Below are 25,804 nucleotides of genomic sequence, written 5' to 3'. Positions count from 1 at the left end.
AATCTAATTGATGTCTAAGAGAAACAATTGAGACTTTACAGAGGTCTCATTGTGACTGTTCTCTATGTGTAGCAATGCAGTGATGAGAATGCATTTCATGAGGCAACAATTTGAGCTTGCATACTGTAGTTTGAAATGTTCACGTTCACATATTTGCATAGAATATGATTTGGACATTAGTGTTTGAATGTGTCATCTTGGAAGTGCAGTAACTTTTTTCAAATCCTGATATAAAACAGTCTTCATTTATTAACAGCAAGCCAATTCAGCTTACATCTATCCCTGTTGTAGCTGAAAGCTAGAATGCTGAGAGAAATCTGCGAGTAATTTCTGCAGTAATCTGTAGTGGAGATCTACTGCGCTGAGGGCCCAGAGCCAACACGCTACACCAAGGGACCTTTTAGTTCCCATTCCCCACACAGAACAACTTATTAGTGCTAAGAGAGAGAAAGAGCGATTAGCCAATCATGCCATTAGTGGAGTCTATGAGCCAGGCCTCTGGCTGAGCACTCCCACAATGCAACAGGCCATGTTATCCAGCCTTATCAATTATTAGGATAAGGATCAATAATGAAATCACGCTGAGTAACTACTTGAGGAATTGTGGGGGGTTTTATCAACCATTAAGGGCCACTGGGGTTTTGGAATGGGTGACGAAACATGCCACACACAGATATTCCATCTATAACATGTAGGCAATTCATTAAAAGAGAGTGAAAATGTTTTCTCTACAGTAAATCAAAGACAATGGTGTGATACAAAATGAATAATGCTAGATTTAATAAAAAAAATAATGCAAAAATGTATGTAGTGATTTCAATTATTTAACATGTTCTACTCTATTCTTATGTGTGTTGAGCATTGCCTGGTCTGTGTTTTGTATTATTGCATTACAAGGACTATGAATATATATTTCTGCACATCACACAATACCACATTGTTTGCATAATATGTATGCATATAGGGATGATGCTCATGTAAGTCTTTCCCCCCCCATCTGTCTTTCCCCTTCTATCTCTCTATGTGTAAATTCCATACTAAGCATCTGGATGCATTACAAGGAATTTCTTTGTACTATGAAATAAAGAACCTGACTTGACTCAAGAATTGGAAATGCAGATTAGTTGAAAATGTGAATGAATTTATCAGGGGTTTTTTTCTCTCTCTCTCTTTTTTTTTTTTATGTCTAAATCATAATAAACTGCCCATCTTTTGGACAATATAAAGTCATTTTCCCCACTTGACATATATGTGAAGTGTTTGTGTGCTTGTGCATATATGTGTAACAGTATAATGGGTCTTAAAGTGACATCAGCCTGATATACCTGCTGTCAAATTATGAGATAATATAAAAAATATCTATATGGCAGTTTTCCCCATGGTATCGATGTCAAAATTGTGGCCAGAGAAAATGCTGAGTGGCTAGTAACTTTGGAAAACCACTAGCCACAGTGGCTGGTGAGCAAAAAAAGTAAGTGTCAAGCCCTGTTGTACAGTATGAGTCCTTTAGAAATGTATGGACACACAATAGTACACATTCCTCCTTATACTCCCCATGCATGAGAATGAAAAGAAATTTCAGAATTCACCACGACCGGACCGTTAAAAGCACTCCATCCAATCAGAAGCAAAATTCACGCCCTGCACTAATTCTCACCGACAACCATCAGAACAATTCCACATCTTGAACAGAACATTAATGTTTCTTTGTTTAATTTTGCCGGTTCAGAAACCCAACCAGTTGCCCCCTCCTCTGTGGCATTGCACTAAAAACAATTACTGTTTTGACAAAGCAGGCAGAAAGATGCCCTGATATCTGCTGTTTGTATTTTTCAGACATATGCAACCGAACACAGGTCGTTTTCCAACCAGCCTTGAGTGAATTCCCTGTAAATAAACAGTGTGGCAGTCTACATAGTCTCACTCTTCCATAGGTAAACACTTAACTGGAAAAATCCATTTAGCCACAATTGCACTAAAAACATGTAATCAGCCGAGCAAAGTTTTCTCTCATTATGTACTGTGTTTATTTACCCCGTCGCTTTTTCACAATTGGCAAGCGTCTGTGCATAGAATTATTTATTATTTTTCTTAGAGACCAGACAGCCGGATTCTTTGGTGTGGCCGAGGTGTTTTGTTGTCCCGTGCGGCAGAGATCTGAAACATGCAAGGAAGTTAAACACACATACACGCATATACGTATATAGTAGTGACATTCAGAAGTATGTCTGCTCTGGTTGACATCATGTCAGAACAGATAAACAACTGAAATACATCTATACGGGTGTGTTTATATTTGAATGTACAACGACGCACAAAAGTAATGTAATTCATATGTGTTTTGACAGCATCTTAAAATGAGGTTTGGCTAAAATATATAGCCTAAACCTGAAGTCAACATACCAACTACAGTGTGTTTATTTGTTTACAATGTGTCATACTGTATCATCCACATTCCACGGCAATGACATGTCGATATATGTCAGGAAACCAGTTTCCTCTGAGTTCCCATTAATCATCTTGCAAAATCCAAGTGTAAACACTGTGCATTTGCCAGTGTTTGTTTGTTCTTGGGAGATTATAAACTGGATTTATTCGTCTGCTTCCTTAAAGAATAACAAAAAGCTTATTATAATAGCTCAAGTATTTCTTCTAGACAGCAATTAGATAAAATGGAGAGCAAAAAACACTAGTAAGCCCCTCAAAATGTCAAAGTAGTACCAAAAACACCTCCAATCAAAAATTTCACAAGGAATTATATTCATGTCTTGACGTGATCTGAGCTGTGCTATCCACGTGGATTTTACAGTATGGCTCTATATTCTTACTGTAAGCCCACAATTGTCTCATTTGTTCCTACTGTATCTTTGTTTCTCCTAAGGAATATTAAATATAAGACAAAGTTGATGAAACATAACTGAGAACCAGAGTCTACTGAGCTATGAAAGAACAACCTGTGAGCAATACAATTTTCCATTCTGTCCATTTGCAGCTTTGAAAAAAATCGAATGTAACTTGAGCTGAATAAATCAAATCCTTCAGTGACTCTGAGAGATTTTATATATAGATCCCAGTGTGAGATGTCTGGGTGCATGTGGAACAAAATACGATATTATATGTGATATATGAATTTTTGGGAAAAAAAGAGAAGGAGAACTGGAGAAAGGAGACAACAGACAGGAGATTGCTTCTGACCTGCAGGAGATGTTTGGAAAATAGTTGTAGAGAAAATGTTAAGTTTAAAGTGTAATATTAGCCAGCTGGTGGACACACGCTTGCCTGTGTCTCGATAATAGGGGGAACCTTTGTTTGTGTGTGTGTGCGAGTGTGCGTGCGTGTGTGTGTGTGTGTGTGTGTGTGCGCGTGTGTGTGTTTAAGCCACTAAAAGATGTCAGAGTACGCTGTAAGATTTTTCTGAGTAATGGCGCAGGTGTTAAAAACTTGTTTAGCTTAACATCACTGTGAGTGACCGATAAAAATCAAACCATAAAATCTCAAAATGAATGGCTTCACATTAATAACAGTAAGTTAACTAGAAGAGAGATGAGCTGCATGCAATATATCATATATGGGCAAACTATTCCATGGTGCACATGGAAAGGATTAAGCACACACTGTAAGTAAAACGTTGGCTTTCATACTTTAAATATACGCTTGGGGTGTTTAGAAAGATTATAAGAACTGACAGGAATTGCCCACCGGTTCAGACATGTTCAATATGTCCTAAAATCATTCATTTGTATTAAATTCTGCTTTAGGGTTATGTTCAAAACTGCAACCACTGTGTCCGATCTCGCCCAGATAAACACCCCTAATGAATGTCTGCACTGAGGCATTGGGTGTTAACGAAAGCTGTCAGGCTGATAAAAAATAAAAAATAAAAATTGCAGGAGCACACATATAATCACATGCACATGCATAAAAAAATAAAAAACGATCTCTTATAAATATGACTCCATTGCAATGATTAAAAGTGAAGTGTATAATGTCGGTGCATGCACAAACAGCAAAAAATTCTGACTGTTTTGAAACAGGTTTCCCAAACACAACCCTTAGGACTGTCATTGGCCTGGACAAAAATGAAACCCCGCCTCCAACTCATTCTATTGGTTGAGTCAGTGTTGGACAGGCTGGGATGCTTTGTTTAAATTAGGAATAAACTTACTTTGCTTATTGTTGTCGGTCAAGTTGTCAAGTTGGGACAGGCGTATTTTATCATTAAACAAATTTCACACTTAATCTTTAAAATCACACATTTCAAACGAAAGTGTCCTCACACTAAGCTTAACCCTTCAACTTTTTGAATAAAAGACAAAGATGGACATTTCTTGCCATAATGTTCCCACAATCCACACACGTCAGCCAGGGTCTTCACCTTTCCTTTCCTTCCCATCCTTTCCTCTCTCTTTTGCTCTGATTCCACCCATGCCTTGGGCTTTTCCACTTTGGCATGAGACCCAATGGACAATTTTCCTTGTTTATCAAATAAAAAGCTATGCTAGCTGATTCAATTACCGAGTCAGCTGAGGGTATTCATTTTCGTTTGCACAAAACCTGAGATGATCTGCAAGCAATAGTATTCCGTGTGTGCGTGTGTGTGTGCGCGTGCATGTGTGACATCTCGTAGTGTCAATAATTTTAAGTCTTCACCTCCATTTAATTAGTTTGAATTTCCCTAGCCTCTTCAAATCAGAATAATGAGACAACTCCTGGGTCATTCCTGGAATGCAGTACCTACTGAACTCTCTAACTTTTACAAAATGAACACAACGCGTTTGTGCTGTATGGCATTTCTATACAATTATGTAGTCCACTTTCAGAAATATGCTCCAGTCAAGAGCAGACACTTTATTTGTTAATTATAATTTGATTATGTGGCAAGAAAATAGAAGGATCAGAATGAATTAATTGCTAATACCTACTTATGTTTGTGCTGTTGTTTTCCTTCTACACTGTAAAAAAAACAAATTGAGAAAACTTAAAAGTTTAAGGCAACCAGCTGCAGGACATTTTTGAGTTTTCTCAACTTACGTGTTTGAGTTATCTCAACTTTTCTCAACTTTTTTCATGTTAAATAGTTGAATAAACTTTAAAAACTGAATTTGTCATACTTAAGTATGTAAGTTGGATTTTTTTACAGTGTAAAATGAAGTCAATTCCTGGAGGATGGTGTCACAAAGGAACTGGAATTTATGGGAATAACATTTGTAAGTTAAAGGAATAATAAAGGAATATAAAAAAGAATGAAAACTTATATTGAGGACACAAGAAAAACATTATTGATTAAAATTTTTAATAATACGGAAAAAAATGTGTTTGAAATATTTGGATTAGAGAAAGATTGGACGGATGGATGGATGAACTGAAATACTTATTTACAAAATATTAAACATTTTTTGTATTTTTTTTTAAACTGTAATTTGTGATATTGTGATAAAAAAAAATGTTTTAAGTTGTTGATGTTTTATCCAGAATATAAAGACAGACAGGTGGATCATGAAAATGTATACTCCACAGTAGAATCCTCCTTTCTTCTGTTCTCCTACTCTCTCCTCCAGTCTTTTCTCCTGTCACACTGGCAGCTGTGCAGAGGCAGTGTGGCTGGAGTGGCATTAGGTCAAAGTCCCACAGCTTGTGACAGAGAGGAAACGAGGGTGAGAAACATGGGATCGGCACTTCCTGCCTAGTGACTGACAGACAGCACTGGGCTTTGTCCTCCTCCCACTGGCACTTATGTCTGCTGGCCCTTCTGTGGCCTGGGCGTTGCTATGATGGACAGATTAAACTGAGGGAGGAGGGGAAGCTAAAGCAAAGATGACAAATCCAAGTCAAAAACCTGAAGAAAAAAAAACACCTTAAAGTCACTAGGAAATCAAAATGGACACTTCTTATTTTTTATGGAATATTGCCATACTTATTATGAATGATTTATCTGTGCACATTATTATGATCTTAAATCATAACTTACCCTCAATCTTGAAATTACATATCTTCTCTTCTCTGATGACGTGTTTACTGGCGCAAGGGCGAAACAACCTGTCACACAGCAATAGCAAACCACAACCACCCAACAGTTCAACCAATTCAAAACCGTCCTCCATTTTTGCTTGTTTGAGAAGCTGTTTCATTGGGATATATGTCACAATAAGGAAGAAAAGACTATCGTAACTTCTGTTTCATGCAGATTTTAAACCAGTCTAAGGTGGTTGATAGTTTTGTTGTTCGGCTGGTTTAGGTAATCAGGTAGCGGTTCTTCCTCCATGTCCATCCGCATTAAACTGCAGGGCAAGATGGTGGAGGAAGAAAAAATGGTCAGAGAGTTCACAAAATGAGTGTTAATCCTGGCAGATACTGATATGAACACAATATCTGCTTCGTAAATCCTTCAATACCTCCAATGCGGTTGTCTTATTTCTGAACACTCTGAAAACAATCTTCTTCCAATTAACAATATAATGCTGTTATGTTCTCCTGCCTCCAAGTAATCCTCCATGATCTGTAGGACAAGAGTTACACCCCATATTTAAAGACTACAAATCTTTTCAAGGCCCAAGTGATCTATATTGGCAAGGATTTGGAACACACATTATTAATTTTTCATTGCAAACACAGTTTTTGCCTAAGGCAAGTTGTCATTGGCCAGTATATTGCTGTGGAGTGATCTTAGTATTGAGACTTCATTACAGAAGTCAACTCTACTAATAACTCAGCAAGATAAGATGATTTTGACCCAGCCTCCCAACCAATCTCTCTCCTTTTTCTGGAATATGTGTTTTTATTACAGTATTCTTCCATCCACAGAGATTGGCATCAATGAGAAAGAGAGAGAGAATGGAGCATAGTATATTCACTGCCTGTGGTCCGGTCTAACTGCTGTATGCTTCTCTCCCCTTATCGGCCATCTGTACTCTAGAGGAAAACTGCACAGGACCCCACAGGCCGTCCATACTGCTGCCTGCCAGTAAAATACATTCGAGCACCTATCAGACCTGTAACCAGATCTGTAAATTGAGTGTGATAACCCCAATCGGTTTGTTTTCTTTCCTAAAATAATATCAAAATGTCATTGATCCCATAGGTAAATCTCAGGCGTTTATTTATGTTTAAAGCCAGAACAGTGCCGGGTACACCTTTGAGATTTCTAAGTAACACATTTGTGAGCAGAACCATTTTCCTATCACTGCTTTTCAGTACAAATATCAAAACATTCTTAAATCAAGATACATATACTGGAGATGCACGTTAAGTCTTGTTTTCTAAAAAAAAAAAAAAATCGAGTTCATGCTTAAACCAAGAAAAAATATCTGCCAGTGGGGTCAGAAAAAATAATATTAATTCAAAGGGTAGAAAAGTTTATTTGTATTACCCCATTGGCAGATAATTTTCTTGTTTTCAGTATTAACTCACTTGCTTAATCTTTCAGAAAACCCACAAAATGTTATGCTTATGTCATTTTGCTTCTCAAATAAATATATCTTGATTTATAATTGTTTTACTGGAAACCAAGACAAAAATACCACGGAAATATTATTATTTATTTTTTTTGCAGTGTGCCTGTTGACAATATTGATATGAACACAAATGACTGCACCCTGCATGTGTGTGTTTGTGAATTCTCAATGCACTATGTGTATGTGTGTGTGTTCCACATTCCTCACATGAATCAGTTGGACTTCTAGCTGTATCCTGTGAGAGGCTCTAATGACGGTAGTTTGTAATTGTGCTCAGTGAAGTGGGGAGAACTGTTCAGCGATAAACTGTCTGTCCCTGGTTAAGTAAACTCAACAGGTCAGGGGGGAATTGTTTTAGAGATGACCCTTTCTATTCTGTCTGACCAGAAAATGTCATTAAAGACTGAAATAGTTGTGCACGTCTGAGCATGTTAATACATGTGTAAGTGTCTATCGATGGCTCGTGTCCCATATAGTATTTTTACAACCTCAGTACCAAGTTTTAAAGTGATTTATGCTGAACTTTAGATCTTCAGGTCCTCATTTAGCCGAATAATTAATGGAATTTGTCAAATTAATGAAATGTGTCTACATTTACTGCAAATGATAGGGGGAAATATGTTGTTTAACATTACATACATTGATTATTTCTTGTTATATTTACAATAATACTGTCAAATCTCACTCAACCCTCTGTTTTTGTGATTTTAGCATACATGTTTACATTTGACAAAGGTCATTTAAATTGTATAGCACCAGGCACAAATATGCATGTTTTAAAGCAGTGTCGGCCCGTGCATTTTAAGTCTGAGCCTTCAATGAAATGTATGCCATTATTTAGCCTATGCACATTACACATTACAGGCTATTAATTGTAACAAAGAGGTTATTGACATTTCAAAGACAAGTTTAGATTCATAAGCTACTAACAAAAACCTGACATGAGACTGAAAGCTAAAGCTATGCTTTTTGAAACTTGCCGAAAAGCACTTACCAATTTTTTTTTTTAAGTGAAAATGTGCTATCTTTTTATCGTGCTATCAGAAAAGATGCCGTGGATTTCATCCATGTCATTTGTTCTATATGTATTGGTAAGGGGCGATTTGGTTGTGTGTGTTAGAAACCACCGCTGTACTCGCCTATGATCGTCAAGGTCTTCTATTTTTTTACTCTGAGTTGAATTTTGCAAAACAAGTTAGTGCTGTGGTGAAAACTAGTTTCTACTACTTAAGATAAATACCTCAAATGAAACCTATGCTCTCATTTAGAGATTTGGAGATGATCATCCATGCTTTTATATCCTCCAGACTGGACTATTGTAATGTGATGTATTTAGGACTCTCTCAGTCATTGGTAAATCGATTGCAGCTGGTTCAAAATGCCGCTGCTAGACTATTGACCGGTATGAGAAAGAGGGACAGAATCACCCCGATTTTATTATTCCGCACCAGCCAGTAAAGAATCTGAGAACGGCAAATAAATTATTGCTCCAGGTACCGCGGTCCCGACTCAAGCGAAAAGGTGATCTGTCCCCACTTTGCCCTCTTTTAAAACGACTTTGAAGATGCACTTTTATAATAATAATAATAATAATACATTTTATTTGTAAAGCATTTGACACCAAATCTCAAAGTGCTACAGTAGAACATAATTAAAAACAATACAGTATACAATAAAAACACAACATGTTAAAAGACGGGACTAAAAACAAGCATTAGCTGTTAAAATAAGCCTGTGTAAAAAGGTGGGTTTTTAGTCCTTTTTTGAATGTGTCCACTGTCTGCGGGGCCCTGAGATGGTCTGGGAGGGCATTCCACAGGCAGGGAGCAGCGACTTGAAAGGCCCTGTCGCCCATTGTTTTGAGCCGTGTCCTGGGCATGACCAAACGGTGCTGTTGGCCTGACCGGGTTCTGGTTGATGAATTTGGTGTGAGCAACTCAGTGAGGTAAGTGGGGGCCGCACCGTGCAGACAGTGATGGGTCTGAAGGAGGACCTTATATTCTATGCGGGACTGAATGGGGAGCCAGTGCAGTGAACGGAGGATGGGGGTGATGTGCTCATGTTTTCGCACCCCCATCAGGACCCTGGCAGCGCTGTTCTGAACATACTGGAGCTTTTGAAGGCTCCTGCCAGGAATCCCGATGAGGAGTGCATTACAGTAGTCCAGCCTGGAGGAGACAAAAGCATGGACGAGCTTCTCTGCAGCAGAAAGGGAGAGGGAGGGGCGCCGTTTGGAAATATTGCGTAGGTGAAAGAATGCAGTTTTGCAGATAGAGGTGACATGACTGTCGAAGGAAAGGTGGGGGTCAAATTTTACCCCTAGGTTAGTATAGCTTGACTCTGACCCAGGAGAGAACTAAATATTAATTCTGTCAGGACCACTATCGTCAAATACGATTGACAATTAGCATACAGTTTGGATTGGCGGTATGGTTCTGTTCTGGGCGAGAACTCCCTGCGCATCCATGCAGCCTAGCATGGATAAGAGCAGGGAGAGAAGCAATAACCTCCCTCAGGGTAAACAGAACAGAACCAACATGAATGTATGCAGATCATTAATTCAAGATTTTAAAGTACAACATAATTTGAGAATGTATTCTGATTCAAGGGGAATCAGAATGCCAAATCCTGACTGACGAGAGAAGGAGCTGGGGATGGAGGAGGGTATTTAGCTCCTGAGAAACGTCATATTCCTATAGGTAGACGTGGATCAGCTGAGCGTCAGCTGATGTGAGCTTGACTAACGTGACCTGCCAGAACTGACGCTACGCTTGATTTCTGTCAGGACCTCTATCGTCAAATATGATTGACAATTAGCATACAGTTTGGATTGGTGGTATGGTTCCATTCTGGGCAAGAACTCCCTGCGCATCCTTGCAGCCTTGCATGGATAAGAGCAGGGAGAGCAGCAATAACCCCCCAAAACAAAACCATATGCAAATATCCCCCAAACCCAACTGACAGCGCAATTCTGGATGCTTTTACAGTTACCCAAGTGAGCCAATGCAACAAGCATTTTGCCAATACCTGAAAAGCTTGAGCAATAGCCAACAATGCCAACAATACCAACAATACCGGAAAGCCTTAAGCAACAAGTATGTTGCCCTTACCTGGATGACCTAAACGAGTATGTTGTCAATACCCTGCATGAGCCATACTGTAGCAACAAGCATGTTGTCAATACTCGAAATACTTAAGCAGTAAACATGCATATTGCCATAAATGGCATGCCGTCTGAAATGAAGAAGTGAACTTTGAGATATCAAAATTAATCAGCTGCTTGCTTGTGGTTGTATATCCAGTCTAGATCCAGTTCCTTTTGAGTGATGACTCTAATCTAGAGATGAGAGATGGAGATTTCCTATTCAATTATCCTTTTCATTGGAAATACGTTACAATACAGGGTAATGTTGGTGGAAACTTCCAGTTCATGCAGAATTAAGCAATATGTCATTAATACAGCTGGATGGTTTAATGCAACAAGCATGATTCTGATACTTAGATATATTTAGGCACAAATATGTAGGTTTGCAAAAACTGCGTACACTGACACCTGTCAATGATGTCATAACCTATTTATACTTGCTTGTAGTTTACTTCTGTAGAAACCAAGAAAATAAGATTATTATTATTTATTTATTTTTCACACACTACCCCGAACACGACTGAGGCTGATAGAATGGTTAATACATCCTGATGTTAGCAGCATATGTTGAGACCTATAGATCCAATTTTATGGGGGAAGCATCACCCCAGCTGGAGCAAGCAAGGACACATTGCAACAAGCATGTTGCTGTAGCAAATTTAACAATTGTATGGGATCTATTGGGTGAAGCTTACCCCTAGCAGCAGAAAAATCTGATACAACAAGCATGTTGTATAATCACGGAACTATTGCTAAAACTAGTGTAGTTTGGCAGGGGAAGCATACACCCTACAGCAATAGCTCAGACTAGCGGCAACAAAACTGATACAACAAGCATGTTGTATAATCACAGAACCATACTAAAACTAGTGTAGTTTGGTAGGGGAAGCACACACCATGCAGCACTAGCTCAGACTAGCGGCAACAAAATCTGATACAACCAGCATGTTTGTATAACCAGGATCAATGCTGAATTGACTCAACTGTATAGTGACTGTTTACTATGTATTTTTAGAGCAGTGCCACAACAGAAATGATTCCGTTTGCACCATGAATTGTTATTTCCTAACTATCACTGCAAGCTGCTTGAATCTGTGCTGCATAGTGCTAAAAGCACAGCATGTGCATCACCAGCAGTTGCCAACAGATAAGTAACGCACATTGCCAATATGATCGCATAGGCCTAGCAAGAGTATTTTAATGAAAACGACTAGATAAGCCCAAGCACAAGGATAGCATTAGCAACAAGCATGTTGCCGATATCCTGATAGCTTTTAGCAATGAGCATTAAAAAGGAACTTAACTTAGCTTCGTGAAGACTTTCAGAGATGAATGGAGAGTGAATCACGTCGAGTCCTGTTATCAATAAACAGCGATGCAAGCAGCAAGTCAGGCAGCTCATGATCAATGCGGAGAATCTCGTGTTCAAGTTCACAAACTTAAATTAATCTGAGGTGAAATCCTTGTGGGCGATTGTTAAGTCTGACGTCACGAGTGACGTATAGCATTTTCTGGGTCCAAGCGCTCCTCTCGTCCAGAAATAACAATGGTGGAACCTGTAAATTTATTTACGATCACGTCCTTCTTAGTGAGGCACCCTTGGCGGTCAAAAAGGGTTTAAATTCCTTTAACACCAACAGAGTGGTTAGGGACTGTTCGTTTTTTATTTAAGGGGCCACCGGAGGAGTTTTGAGATCTGTTGTCAAAAAAGACATGACCCTCCCTTCGCCAGCAATACATTTTTCTATGACCCTCCAAAATGATTGTGAAAAAAGGCATGACCCTCCCCGATAATTTATTGATTAGCCTACTTCTGTACTGCGCTTGGCAAAGATGTTCAGATAGCCATTGTTTGTTTGTTTTTTAAAACCATAAACTCTTGCTTTCTCATCTTACTATGGCTGTAACGATAGACCAAACCTACGATTCGGTTCGTATCACGATTTTTGATTTTAGATTTGAAAAAAATCATGTTTTTGGTGCTGATGCGGTGTGACTCGTTCAACATGTGGGTGGCGCTGCCAACAAAGCATCTAAAAGCTGTCACAAGGAGACATTTTAATTGTTTATTAATAAACACGTGTTTTCTGTGTCGACTGCAAAGATGAAGTTGACGATGCGTCGCGATCTTCTCAGAACGCGCCAGAGAAATGCACATTTCATAAGCAGAAAGCAGTCTGTTTTCCTTCATTTTGAATTGTTCTGTTTAAAAGTAGACATTTCAAGCTTTCTATATATTTCTCAGGTCTGTGAGGCAAGTAGCCTTACGCTGAGTTTCGGTTCATTTATGAGACGAGTCCAGTTCTCGCCCGCGCCTCCGTGTCATGATTATCTATTTTCTACTATATTTACTTCTTAGGCTATTTCCCAGCTAACAATTTTACGTTCTGGGAACGTTAGTTTTTGGTTCCCAGAACGTTCCCGGAACGTTCCCAAGAACGTTCCCTATTGGTTAGCCAGGAAAGTTTTCTTTACGTTAATAGAACGTTCCCTATAGGTTAGGGGAACGTTCCCGGAAGGTTCTCGGAACGTTCCCGGAAGGTTCTCGGAACGTTCCCGGAAGGTTCTCCTAACGTCTACACATCCTGATATGCCTGTACACAAATTATAGGTCTACAAACAACATAATCTACATTGTTTATTGTTCAAACACTTAAAAATCCTATGAATATATTATTACAATAAATTGAATTTACAGAAACTATCATTAATAAGTAAATCAATCAGTTTGTATTAAATAAATAAATCAGCACACAATCCATGTTTTTGTTGATTCATTGTTTAATTATCAACCTAAAATAAGTCATCAAAAACAGCGTTAGCAAAATGTATTCAGGAACAGTAATTTACATTTAATATTTCAAACATGAAAATATTTCAATAAATAAAACTGCACAAACATTTTAATTAAAACTATCTTTTTGCAAACTGTAGCCTATAACTTAGAACAAAATTGAAAAAGTCTTCATTTATATACAATATACATGAATGTGCCAATCTTCACTCCGCTCAAAACATTTAAACTCCCAAAACCATCTGCAAATTTAACAAGAAAATAAAAAGACAACGCGTTACATGTACACACAATCCCATGCCAAAATTCAAGCCCTGTAATGGCATTAAAATTAATCCGGAGCAAATGAAAAGAGTGAGGTGGGATTGTGTGTCACAAGCTGTAGGAGATATGAGAGCACGAGCACTGCTGGTATTGTGTATTTATTCAGATATTTCAGCATCAATGTGTATAGAAAAATTTATATATTTGAAAACACTACATTGCATTTATTTATATTGCACTATTTATTATTTCAGACTACAAATCAAAAAAGGAATGTTTTAGGGTAAGGATATCCATTAAGCCTATGTACCCTTTAAGCCCACTTTCAACTCTGAAGTCAAATAAAAAACAGAGAAAATAATATTCAAGTCTAGTGAACTCTGACCTGCGAATTCGCTCTACATATAACGTATAAGTCTCACCTCCAATGAAGAATTTGAAAACCTGTAACTGCTGTGTTGTTTATGAGAGAGAAAGAGAAAAAGAGTTTGAAACTACTATCAAATTTTTTTTTTTATCTGTGACTTTACACCTACAAATTCCACTGTCACAGGTGCTCAGTTTTGCTATAATGATGCCCTCACAGAACATGGTAATAATCAGCCATCCATGCAAAAGCAAAGGTCGGTGTAGTTTACAGGAACATCTGTCCAGGCCAACATCTGATGCCTTGATGCCTTCCGCTGGGATCCCAGAAAACCTGAAAAAAAAAAAATATATATTACAGTTCAAAATCTATCATACATACATCTCATCTGGTATCACAAATTATCATTCCAAGTTCACTTTAAGATATGCTCAATATTAGGGCTGCACAATTTTGAAAAATTTAGAGTTTATTTAGAGATATCAGCCGTATGGTTTAGTGCATGCGCGGCTCCAGGTTTGTATCTCGTAAATTACCCCACTAATAATGCCCAGAATGGTACCAAACTTCTACAGTAGTACAAATAGGTTCTGTACTCATTAAACGAGGCATTGGAAAGTTTGTAAGTAAAATCAGGAGTTTATTTAAATAACATTTGCCTGATGGCGAATGCTACTGCTGACGCGAATGTTGATGTCACTTTATGAGTACAGAACCCATTTGTACTTCTGTACTACTCATTTTCCCCGACATAGAGCAGATCGGCACACAACAAAAACTGCTGTTCGGATGTTCCCTTTTCTGATATTTTAGCATTCGTGACATTTTAATTAAAACAGAAATAAGAATTTTAGTGTAATAAGCGAAAATTAACAGTAAACCGAGATCACCTACCGCTGCAGATGTGTACAGAAGTGAAAAGCGGAAATGCTTAGACCTCTTTCCGGTTCGACCGCTGGGCGCTCCGCATAACCCCTATTGGGGGGATTTTGTAGAGGAGTGAACCTGCATAGAAAATTACAATAGATAACAAGTATAGATAAATACAATAGAAGAAAAATACAGTTGAAATAAGCAGTGCATTATGTTTTTCAGTTAAATCTGAAAACATCAGGTACAGAAATTGAATTATCAAAATGTAAAATAAGTCTTCACTGTAAAAATAAAATAACTATAAATTAATTAAATGTATCTTTGCTAAAGCTACAAGTCATTTTCTCTTTTGATGTTTGATCACCATTGGCGACACAAACAGCTGCGGGTACGTTAGGCTACTGTCCCTTTAAGACGAATGCACAGACCTAATATATATGACACGCATCTGTTTTCTTTCTGTTTAAAACACACAAGACTGTTTACGAGGAAACTCGCCAAGATGGGCATTTTGACAAGATGGGCTAAACTCACCTTCTTCATCTACTGACTATGGATGGCATCAAGGTCTTGTCCTGAAGAATCACAGGGCCAAACAATAGGGATTATTTCTCATCTGGTAACAAGAGCAAAGCCATAACTTTAAGAACTCTAATGATATATTTACCCCCTGATATTGCATTGGGGGTATCAATTCAAACATTTTTAAAGGCTAAGAGTATGAGCCACAGCTGCCCAAGATATCTGTGAAAAATAACTGCCTAAAGTTGTCGACCCCCTGAACCACATTCAGCATTTAAAAGTACAAAGAATTTCAGTATTGATCAATAAAAAAAAACATACAAATACATAAATACCTTTGAGTTGGACAGTATGGTGTCAGTCTCATTGGCCAACATAATTCAAAACAGACCTAAAGAAATAAAATAAAATATACTAATGATCAGGATATCATGTTATCATAATAGTTAAATGAATTATTATTATAACTATGACCATTATAATATTGTATTAGTCGCCTATTATTTAGCTGATTATTTAGCCTACAGGCTTCTCAAGGACAATCTCACTGAAAAACCCTGGGGTTAATGATTTTAAAATGTGAGACTTATTTCAAAAGCATAAATCTTACAGACCCCAAACCTTTGAACAGTAGTGCACTGTATGTTTGAGGTGGTTTTGCTTACTAGTCATATGGTTCATAGCCGTGGAGATTGTCTTGGACGGGGGTGCAGCAGGCCATCACAGCATGATGATCTAGGAACATAACAAGCTATTTGTCACAGAGCCAACAATATTACATGGGATTGGTTTAATAAAAGGAACCAAGCTAGAACAGAGGTGAAATGCAGAAAAGATAAATATATAAAAATCTTAAGATAATATATTGTGAAATAAATGCATATGGAATTATTATCATGATTAAACAATAACTCACCCCTTGTTGTAGAGGATTTTTTTTCTCTCTCGCTATTCTGAAATCACATTTTAGCAATATTGGTAAGTGACGTCACTGATTAAGTTAACAATACAGTGCATTCTTTTAGGTTAAATAAATTAGCTTACTTCCAATCACCCATTGACAAATTACCAGCAAAACTATAAAAAAACTGTTATCTACACTTAATATGTGTTTAAAAACCCAAACTTTCATAAATAAGACCTTAACTTAACGTAACTTAGGCCTAACGTTCTCTTCTGAAACCGGTTAGCTTAGATGCTAACGGACTTTTTCAAAGACACAAAACCATTTCTTTAAAGTAAATATTCAACAGAAGCGTGTCAATTACACGTAAGAAATGTGTCAGGGACGTTTGTGTGTATTATTTGTGAGATTTTGTTGACTAAACTTACCTGAAAGCAGTGAAACCAACAGCGACAGACGGGAGTTTTGTTGTTTGTCAGTTGTTGATGACGTTTCTGGTTTCCATCTGCTGAGGAGCGCACGTGCGCGCTCCAGTGTTTGATTACGCGCATGCGCATTAAAACACTTCAAAGTCACGCAGCATTTAAATAAACATATAGAATTAAAATGTATAACATAATTTAAAATATCATTAATAAAAAGTTATTGCGAATAGATCTGAACGTTGTTGGTTATCTTATAACCTTAGGGGACCGTACTGACGACGTTGTCAGTTGGTAATCTGCCTGTTAAGTGATATTAAAATAATAACCTGCAGAGAACGTTCCCAGAACGTTCTCTTTAGGTTATAAAAATAAAACCTAATAATAATTAACTAAAAAAGACTGCCTACCAATGAGCAAAGTTATTGATTACTTAGGCATTATCTACTGCCTGATAATGGTCATGTAATTAAGCATTTGATAAATGGTGTTAAAGCACAAAACATTGCAAACCATTCAATTGGTTTAAGAAAAATAGAACCTAAAAATAACTTACAGGGAATGTTCTCTTTAGGTTATAAATTAAACCTAAAAATAACCTACAGGGAACGTTCTTGGAACGTTCCCTTAAAGTTATAAAACTTGGTTGGACGTCACCACGACAGACCGGTACATCGACCGCATTACTGCAGAAGCTGCAACGATCCGTCTGTCAATCTCCCGTTCCATCCTTCCCTCACTCGCGAACAAGACCCCAAGATACTTAAACTCCTCCACTTGAGGCAGGAACTGAACCAACCTGCGTGGGCAAACCACCCTTTTCCGACTGAGGACCATGGTCTCGGATTTGGAGGTTATAAAAAGTTATAAAAATAGAACTTAAAAATAACCTGCAGGGAACGTTCCCAGAACGTTCTCTTTAGGTTATAAAATTAAACCTAAAAATAACCTACAGGGAACGTTCTGGGAACGTTCTCTTAAAGTTATGCAGATAGAACCTAAAAATAACCTACAGGGAACGTTCCCAGAACGTTCTCTTTAGGTTATAAAATTAAACCTAAAAATAACCTACAGGGAACGTTCTGGGAACGTTCCCTTAAAGTTATAAAAATAGATCCTAAAAATAACCTACAGGGAATGTTCCCAGAACGTTCTCTTTAGGTTATAAATTTAAACCTAAAAATAACCTACAGGGAACGTTCTGGGAACGTTCCCTTAATGTTATAAACATAGATCCTAAAAATAACCTACAGGGAACGTTCCCAGAACGTTCTTGTTTGGTTCCCAAAAAAATAACCAAATGGGAACCAAACGGGAACGTTAGGGGAACGTTCTGTGTTTGCTGGGTTAAATCCAGATAAAACATTGATTAAAATTAAGATACAATTAATAAAAAAACGAAATTCACTTTAAAGAAAGGCTTTGTGCTTTCTGTTTGAGGTCTCTGTGAAATTTTTAAAGTCGCTTTCAGAGCAGTCATGTCCGTAATGGAGAACTGTCATGCCCATAACATTGTTTTGTTTTTTCACATAAATGCGACCACGAAAAATAAAATAAAAATAATATGTTATGTTCTGTGGAGGCCGATCTTTATTCATCCGGTGGGTATATATCTTTTGGTTTGCACAGTGTAATTTATAGAATTACTAAAAAATATTTTGCCACCTAAAAGTTAAAGATTTTGTGTGTCACGTCACATGTGTATTTCCCTCATATTAAATATAAAACGCATGTGTAGACTGATATTTTTCTAATGTCTTGACTCCTTTCAGACGTTTCAAAATATTGGTATTAAATGCATTTTCTGAGAATTTATATTTCACGTATTGGAATCGCCCAAGTTTAACGAATTTATCCTCAACTATTTTTTGTGGTGTAGGTCTACGTATTTATGTTAACTTAAATAAATCTAATAGTAATTTAAAGATGTGGTAGCCCTACATCTTACACATCGTGGAAACAAAATAAGAATGGAAACTAAAATATGGTATAGGCTAGTATACGCCTCAGTCCCAATACTGTAAAACTTGACGTAGGCCTACGTTCACAACATGTTAATGCAGCGGTAGAGTTACACTCACAGGACACTGTGCACTTATTCGCAATCACAAAAGTTCATTATTTGCTCGTGCTTTAAAGCTTTGCCGGGTAAACATTTCATAGGCATTCTGTTCTGACATGATGCACTTTTTCTAAGTGCGAACTGAAGTGCGCGCGCACTGTCAAACAGCGCCAAACTGGATTTTTGTTGGGTCAGACCCTTCTGATATCGAAGGGGGGCTGATAACGCGAGATCAACATCGATCTAAATGGAAAAAAATAGCACCAAACAAGCCACTTTGAAATGTTGCTGTTTTCATGAATATAATAGTTGGGTGACCCTCCCCCTAGACTAAAAAAAATTGGATGACCCTCCCCTCAACAAAGAATAAAAAGACATGACCCTCCCCTATTTTCCTCCGGTGGCCCCTTCCATAAATACCGAACGGTCCCTTAGTGTAGCTCATCACTCAGGAGGCATAATTAAGGGTAGAGTCCAGGCATCAATGAAAAAGAAGATTTACGAGGTTGAAGTGAGTTAGCTCGGGACACGGGACACAGCACTGCGGCATTGTAAAAACACTCAATAATAACCAAAACACTAGCGAAAGCGGTAGGTAGGTAGAGAGGACCTGGACTTTGGACCCGGAAAGAGTATTATCGGAGAGTGGTTACGTCACGACTTAACAACCGATTGTATGATTCCTTGTGAGATGATGTGGTTTGCCTGCTGAATTTCGCCATTTAATTAGCTCCTGAGAAACGCGATAGCTGCTGATAATACTGAAGGAGCTTATATATGTATACAGTGATGGGTGTCATATTCCTATAGGTAGACGTGGATCAGCTGAGAGTCTGATGCGAGCTTGACTAACGTAACCTGCCAGAACTACGCTTGATTTTTATGTTGTTGTGTTTTGTATTCTCTGTGTTTGGTTTTATTGATGGCTTTGTACAGCACTTGATACAGCCCTACAAAATGATTAAGAATAAATAGTAAACACAAGCAAATGCTTAACATAAAGTGTGTAATCTCTTAGTGATTTATGTACTTACACTTGTTAAATCTGGATATTTTGGTAACTTGATTTATTTATTTTCTCATTACAGTTTTTCTCAGTCGCTTTGATGCATTTCTCACATCACTATTTACATTTGCACAACAGTTAATGCGGTTCTCAAAACAATTAGTACAAACTGCAAAACCTAGTTGATAACCTGCAAAAGCGTGTCACTTGCTCAAAATGGATAGCTCATTCCTCAGAAGCAAGTCTTCATGTCAATGAAAGTGTCAGTGTCATCAAGGCAAGGCAAGGCAAGGCAAGTTTATTTATATAGCACATTTCATACACAATGGCAATTCAAAGTGCTTTACAGAGAAGAAATTAAAATAATGAAAAGAAATAAGAATAATTAAAACAGTTTAGAAAAATAAAATAAAATACAGTACTTTTAAAAAATAAAAAAGAATATTTATTATAGATCTTTCTTTCAAAGGATTCCCTTAAGACTTAAATCTTTCAACCTTCTTTTAACCTTCAATCTTCTTACGACTTCCATCTATCAACTTTCCTTTAACTTTCTTTTCTCCCTCATTTACTCACACGTTGTTTTCACTTTCTTTAGCACTTTAGCACTGCGTTCACATTCTTTCTCAGACGAAAACTTTAATATCGTCATTTAAATACTGTTCTACTTTCAAACCCACATTAATCACTTTCACATTATCACCTTCTGAGTGGGCATTTACAGTTTCGGGCTAAATGCCCTGCTGACATAGGAGAAATTAAAATAATTAAAAGAAATAAGAATAATTAAAACAGTTTAGAAAAATTGAGTAAAATACAGTACAGTACAAACAGTCGGACGAACAGCGGCACAGTGCTCATTCAGTAAATGCACAGCTAAACAGAAGTGTTTTGAGTCTGGATTTGAATGTGACCACTGTAGGAGCACATCTGATCTCTTCTGGAAGCTGGTTCCAGCTGTGGCTGGCATAATAGCTAAAAGCAGACTCACCATGTTTAGAATGAACCCTTGGTATTTCTAGCTGATATGATCCTAATGATCTGAGTGATCTGTTGGGTTTATATTCAGTGAGCATATCTGCAATGTATTGAGGTCCTAGGCCATTGAATGATTTATATACCAGTAATAATACTTTAAAATCAATCCTAAATCTAACTGGGAGCCAGTGTAAAGACCTGAGGACTGGTGTGATATGTTCATATTTTCTGGTTCTGCTCAGAATCCTGGCGGCAGCGTTCTGTATGAGCTGCAACTGTCTTATGGTCTTTTTGGGAAGGCCAGTGAGGAGTCCATTACAATAATCCACCCTGCTGGTGATGAAAGCATGCACAAGTTTCTCTAAGTCTTGTCTGGAAACAAAGCATCTAATTCTTGCAATATTTTTCAGATGATAGTATGCTGATTTAGTTATTGCTTTGACATGACTACTGAAACTAAGGTCTGACTCTAGTGTCACACCAAGATTCCTGACTTGATGTTTAGTTGTTTAGTTGTTTCATCAAGATGAAAAGTCCTGACACCATTGTTTATGAACAAGATAGTCAAATGGCTTTGTCATGTTTTCATTATGACAGTTTACTCTGTCAATGTTTTCCAATGCAAAAAAGTCAGATCTTGGTGACACTACCTGAAAATTCTCAAGACAGCACTAGATACTATTTGCACAGCCATTTGAAAAATACAGTAAAGTTACACATTACTGTATTTAGTGAGGTAACTCGCAGAGTACAAGACACTGAATATGTATGTTTCACATTTTTACTGCATATGCTCTTTGCTATTCTAATTTGTTCACAGCATTGTGCAAAAAAAAAAAATACACCCTTATTTACAACAAACATACAGTAAACTCCCTTTGGGTAGAGCTGTGCACAACTGGAAACAATATTGCAGTACATATTGGAACTGAACATTGGTTGCAACTAATGCCTCACACACCCCTTCTCATCAGTGAAAGCTGAGATTCACCTGAGAGAAATTGTTTAAATAAATTTGAAAAATTTGCTTGACAGATTTTGACAACTAGTTCAACATTTTTGTATGTAATGACTCAAGCAATGAAATGAGGACTATTAGTTTTATATGGAATGACTATTCAGCATTGACAAGTATAGTTAATTTTGACTGACATGACATAAGCAAATAATAATGTTATAAAACAGCAGAGAGTTGTATGAAAGCAATTGATGCATGTCCAAAAGCATTTGCAATTTGTTGGAAGGAATGAGAAGCGGCTACTATGATGTGCACAAATGACAGTTGTGGAGGTTGATCTAACTGTTGTGCAAATGTAAATAGTGATGTGAGAAATGCACCAAAGCGACTGAGAAAAACTGTAAGTTAAATAAATGTTACAATTATTTACACATAAATTGATACATCATAAATGGAAAGATTTTAGCATTTAGCTGCTGTTCTGAAAAGATACAAAACAACACTACCACTGCCAGAAAGCCATGAACATAATTCCATTAATCATATGACCACTTTGCTCCAGAAACCATCCACAGGATGCAGTCATTTGAAAAGCAAACTATAATGGAAAAACAATTATGAACAATTCAAAGTCATTAGCGGTATGGGAGTGGGTGTGTGTGTGTGTGTGTGTGTGTGTGTGTGTGTGTGTGTGTGTGTGTGTGTGTGTGTGTGTGTGTGTGTGTGTGTGTGTGTGTGTGTGTGTGTGTGTGTGTGTGTGTGTGTGTGTGTGTGTGTGTGTGTATTTGTTTGTCTCCAAGGAGGTCATTACTGAAAGGCTGGTTTAGTAAAGGTGTGTGTTAACACTCTCAGTGCCAAAAGTGCCATATATTTTAAGGACTGGCTGTGGCTTATTATGTGTGGTGTATGTCAGGCTTACTGACTGTTGCCATACATAACACTTTTCAGTGTCAACTAGGAAATAATGAATGCATTGTAAAGAGTGCAGCACATTTACAGCAGCATCCATGAAAAATAAATTAGCTAAAAAGTGGCTCTATAATGGCATTTCCAGGCAAAGCTGAATACAATGAAAAGGTTTCTAACCATAATACGCGTGTGTAAAGACCCTGTGGTTTAAATTGGTGCCACATTTAGTCTCGTTAAAGTCACATTGCAGGTACTGCAGGTCTGTTGCACAAATACAACCTTGTTATCAGCCTCATTACAGAAAGATATTGCCACCGTTAAAGTTTCCTTTACATGTGCAGGGCTCTAATCACCACGTATACAGCTTTCCAGTTCACATCTCGCTCGCTAAGTTCACTGCATGTACTGTTGAGAGAGTGTCTGATAAGTATAAAAAGGCACTGTTTTGTTTTCTTCTCTTCTTTCCTTCTGGTACAGGAAACAATATATAATGGGGAAAAAACACCTTTGGTTGACTGTCACACATTTTTAAAAGTTGACAACTGTTTAATCCAAGAAATATTTTAACAATAGCTCAGCAATTGTTAGCAAGAAGATAGAACGCTAGATCGATCAATAGGTGCTAGATAGATAGAATGCTAGATTCTTAACGCAAGATAGATAGAATGCTAAATTCTTAGAATGCTAGAACAAACGACAGAACAAACGAATGAACAATAGATAGATAGATAGAAGAAACGCAGATAGTCACACATAAAACAATATTTCTTTTTATGTTTTCCTTTATTTTTCATTTCCAGGTTTATACCATCTGCACTAAGCTGTCAACTCTGTTATTGATGCCATGGCTGCAGAAAACCTTATAAATGGTTTATGTGTGTGTGTGTGTGTGTGTGTCACACATCACAGGAAAGTAGGCCTATATGAAAGATCTAAAAACACACCGGCCTCTCTAGAAATGCATACAATTTATTACCGCTGCACACCAAGAAGTACCCTGGAAAGAAAGGGCCACATGGTCATACTAACAACACCAGCAGTCCCACAGTAAATCTCCACAAACTAATCAAACCAGTACTGCTAACTAACCCAGATTCAATGTCTCTCTCTCTCTCTCTCTCTCTGTGGCACGGGTCATAATTTAAAAACTGAAAGTAGAATTCCATATGCCGTTAAGACTATGTAGAGAAAAAAACCTCTAAATTTTTGTATAAAAGAGAAGCACTCCACTCCAAGCTCAGATATCTGCAAAAAGGAATATAACTAATTTGGAAACAGTAAGTTTTTTTTTTTTTATGTAGATAGATAGATAGATAGATAGATAGATAGATAGATAGATAGATAGATAGATAGATAGATAGATAGATAGATGGATGGAGAGATACTACTGTAATCAAAGTGTAAATATCTCAATCAATAGCATCTATTCCTCTTTTAGAACATATCATTGGCCAGATCACACAAACTTCCTGTCCTGCTGTTTTCAAGCTATTGTATCCTCAAGGCTCTTCGTGCTAATGTCCACTGTGTGTGTGCAGAGAGAGAAAGAGGTTAGAGAGAGAGGTGAGGGGTCACAGGAAGCCCCAGAGTGCTTCATTAAGAGGGGTCAGTGTGGGTTAAGCTCAGTGCACCTGTGAAGAGTGAACCCAGGGGAGAGAGCGCTCAGAGAAGACACACTGCTCCAGTCAAACACACACACACACACACACACACACACACACACACACACACACACACACACACACACACACACACACACACACACACACACACACACACACACACACACACACACACACACACACACACACACACACACACACACATACAAACACACACACACACACAGTCCAATGCATCCTGAGGCAGTTCCATACAAAATAGCAATTATATTGTCATTTTAACTCTTAGCATTAATTATAATATGTTCAATGCACGCATCTATGTGAACGCACTATGCTTATTTCCATATCAAAGAGTCAGAATGAGAAAAAGATGTAAGTACTTGAAGGTATATAATGTGTGTTCTGCAAAGGTTCCAATTAGTAGCAAAAAGGTTGTTCAGCCTTTTTTCAAGAATGTTTTCAACAGTTCCTCAAAGAACTTTTCAATCTCAAATTCTCTAATTGAAATGTTACCGCATAAAGCGCTTCTTTTAGGTTAACATTTCCGGAAGAGTAAACTCTTTAGGTTACTTCACCGGAAAAAAAATAACCTAAAAATCTGCTTTAAGTTTTAACATTTAAATAAATATATTTGATGTGTGTTAAGTCAGAAGTATTTAACATCACTGAATAAATTTAAATGCATCAGGTTACATAAAAAAAAATGAAGGGTTAGATTATAGGCAAAAATTATAGTTTATCAATTTGTACATTGTGCACAAAGTAGCAATGAAGAAACATTATTTTTAATAATAAATGAATGGGATGTACATATGCCATAGCGTTTAAAAGTCTGAGAGCACTAGCGAAAATAATAGTTTGCAATTCCATAATGTTTCAAGTGTTAACTGAAAATTAAATACAAATGTGAAATTTATTCAAATTTGAAATTCACTTTTTTGATTAGCAACCTAGAAACGGTGCAGAATCTTAAATATTTCTTATTCTTAGATCATAATATTTCAAACTTTATTTACTTTTAAGATTTTTAATTAAAAAATTTCAGATTGATCTTCACTGTACATTAACTTCACCAAACCAACTAGACAGAATTTCATGAAAACCATAAGGTCAGGACATGACACCCAGTGACCCAGACTGACATTAATATACTAATTCGTTAAGAGAGCCTCTTTGTAGAATGACCCCTCATTGCCGCGGGTTACCCTAGGGCATCCAGCACTTACTCTTCAGGCAAGATCTGACAGGTCAACGGTCTAATTGGTCAATATTTCTTCCGTACTGCATTAAAACCAGCATCAGCTGCCCGGAGCAGTACAGAGGCCACTGTCATCCTCGGTTCGTCACAGATGTATGAACCTCAACTAGAGCATTCCCAAAGGACCACCATCATAAAGGACCACCATCACTAGTATAAAGAGAAAGATGAATTTAAAAACTTTAATATAATGCAGTAGACAACCCAACTACATATGGATAACTACGTATACTAGTCCATATACTACATACTGTCATACTAGTAAA

General features: G+C 37.4%; 2 long non-coding RNA genes across 8 annotated transcripts; one reads left to right on the top strand and one right to left on the bottom strand.

Annotated features, from left to right (window-relative positions):
- Nucleotides 1-12,958: 12,958 nt before the first annotated feature.
- Nucleotides 12,959-13,663, top strand: LOC309507566. The gene is made up of 2 exons (XR_014209187.1): nt 12,959-13,115; nt 13,160-13,663. It is a non-coding gene; the product is annotated as an uncharacterized lncRNA (long non-coding RNA).
- LOC309507561 lies at nt 13,356-17,707 on the bottom strand. Of its 7 annotated transcripts, XR_014209178.1 has the most exons (7): nt 16,749-17,687; nt 16,333-16,369; nt 16,082-16,151; nt 15,752-15,807; nt 15,429-15,505; nt 14,916-15,026; nt 13,356-14,354 (listed from the first exon to the last, which is right to left on the bottom strand). It is a non-coding gene; the product is annotated as an uncharacterized lncRNA (long non-coding RNA). The 7 variants fall into 7 exon arrangements; XR_014209176.1 differs by having other exon boundaries at nt 15,752-16,151; nt 16,749-17,707; XR_014209179.1 differs by having other exon boundaries at nt 16,333-17,680.
- Between the last annotated feature and the right edge of the window lie 8,097 nt (nt 17,708-25,804).

This window comes from Leuciscus leuciscus (assembly GCF_965113295.1).
Source record: "Leuciscus leuciscus genome assembly, chromosome: 10".
Classification (NCBI taxonomy): Eukaryota; Metazoa; Chordata; class Actinopteri; order Cypriniformes; family Leuciscidae; genus Leuciscus; species Leuciscus leuciscus.
This window is presented reverse-complemented; position numbering and strand designations above follow the sequence as displayed.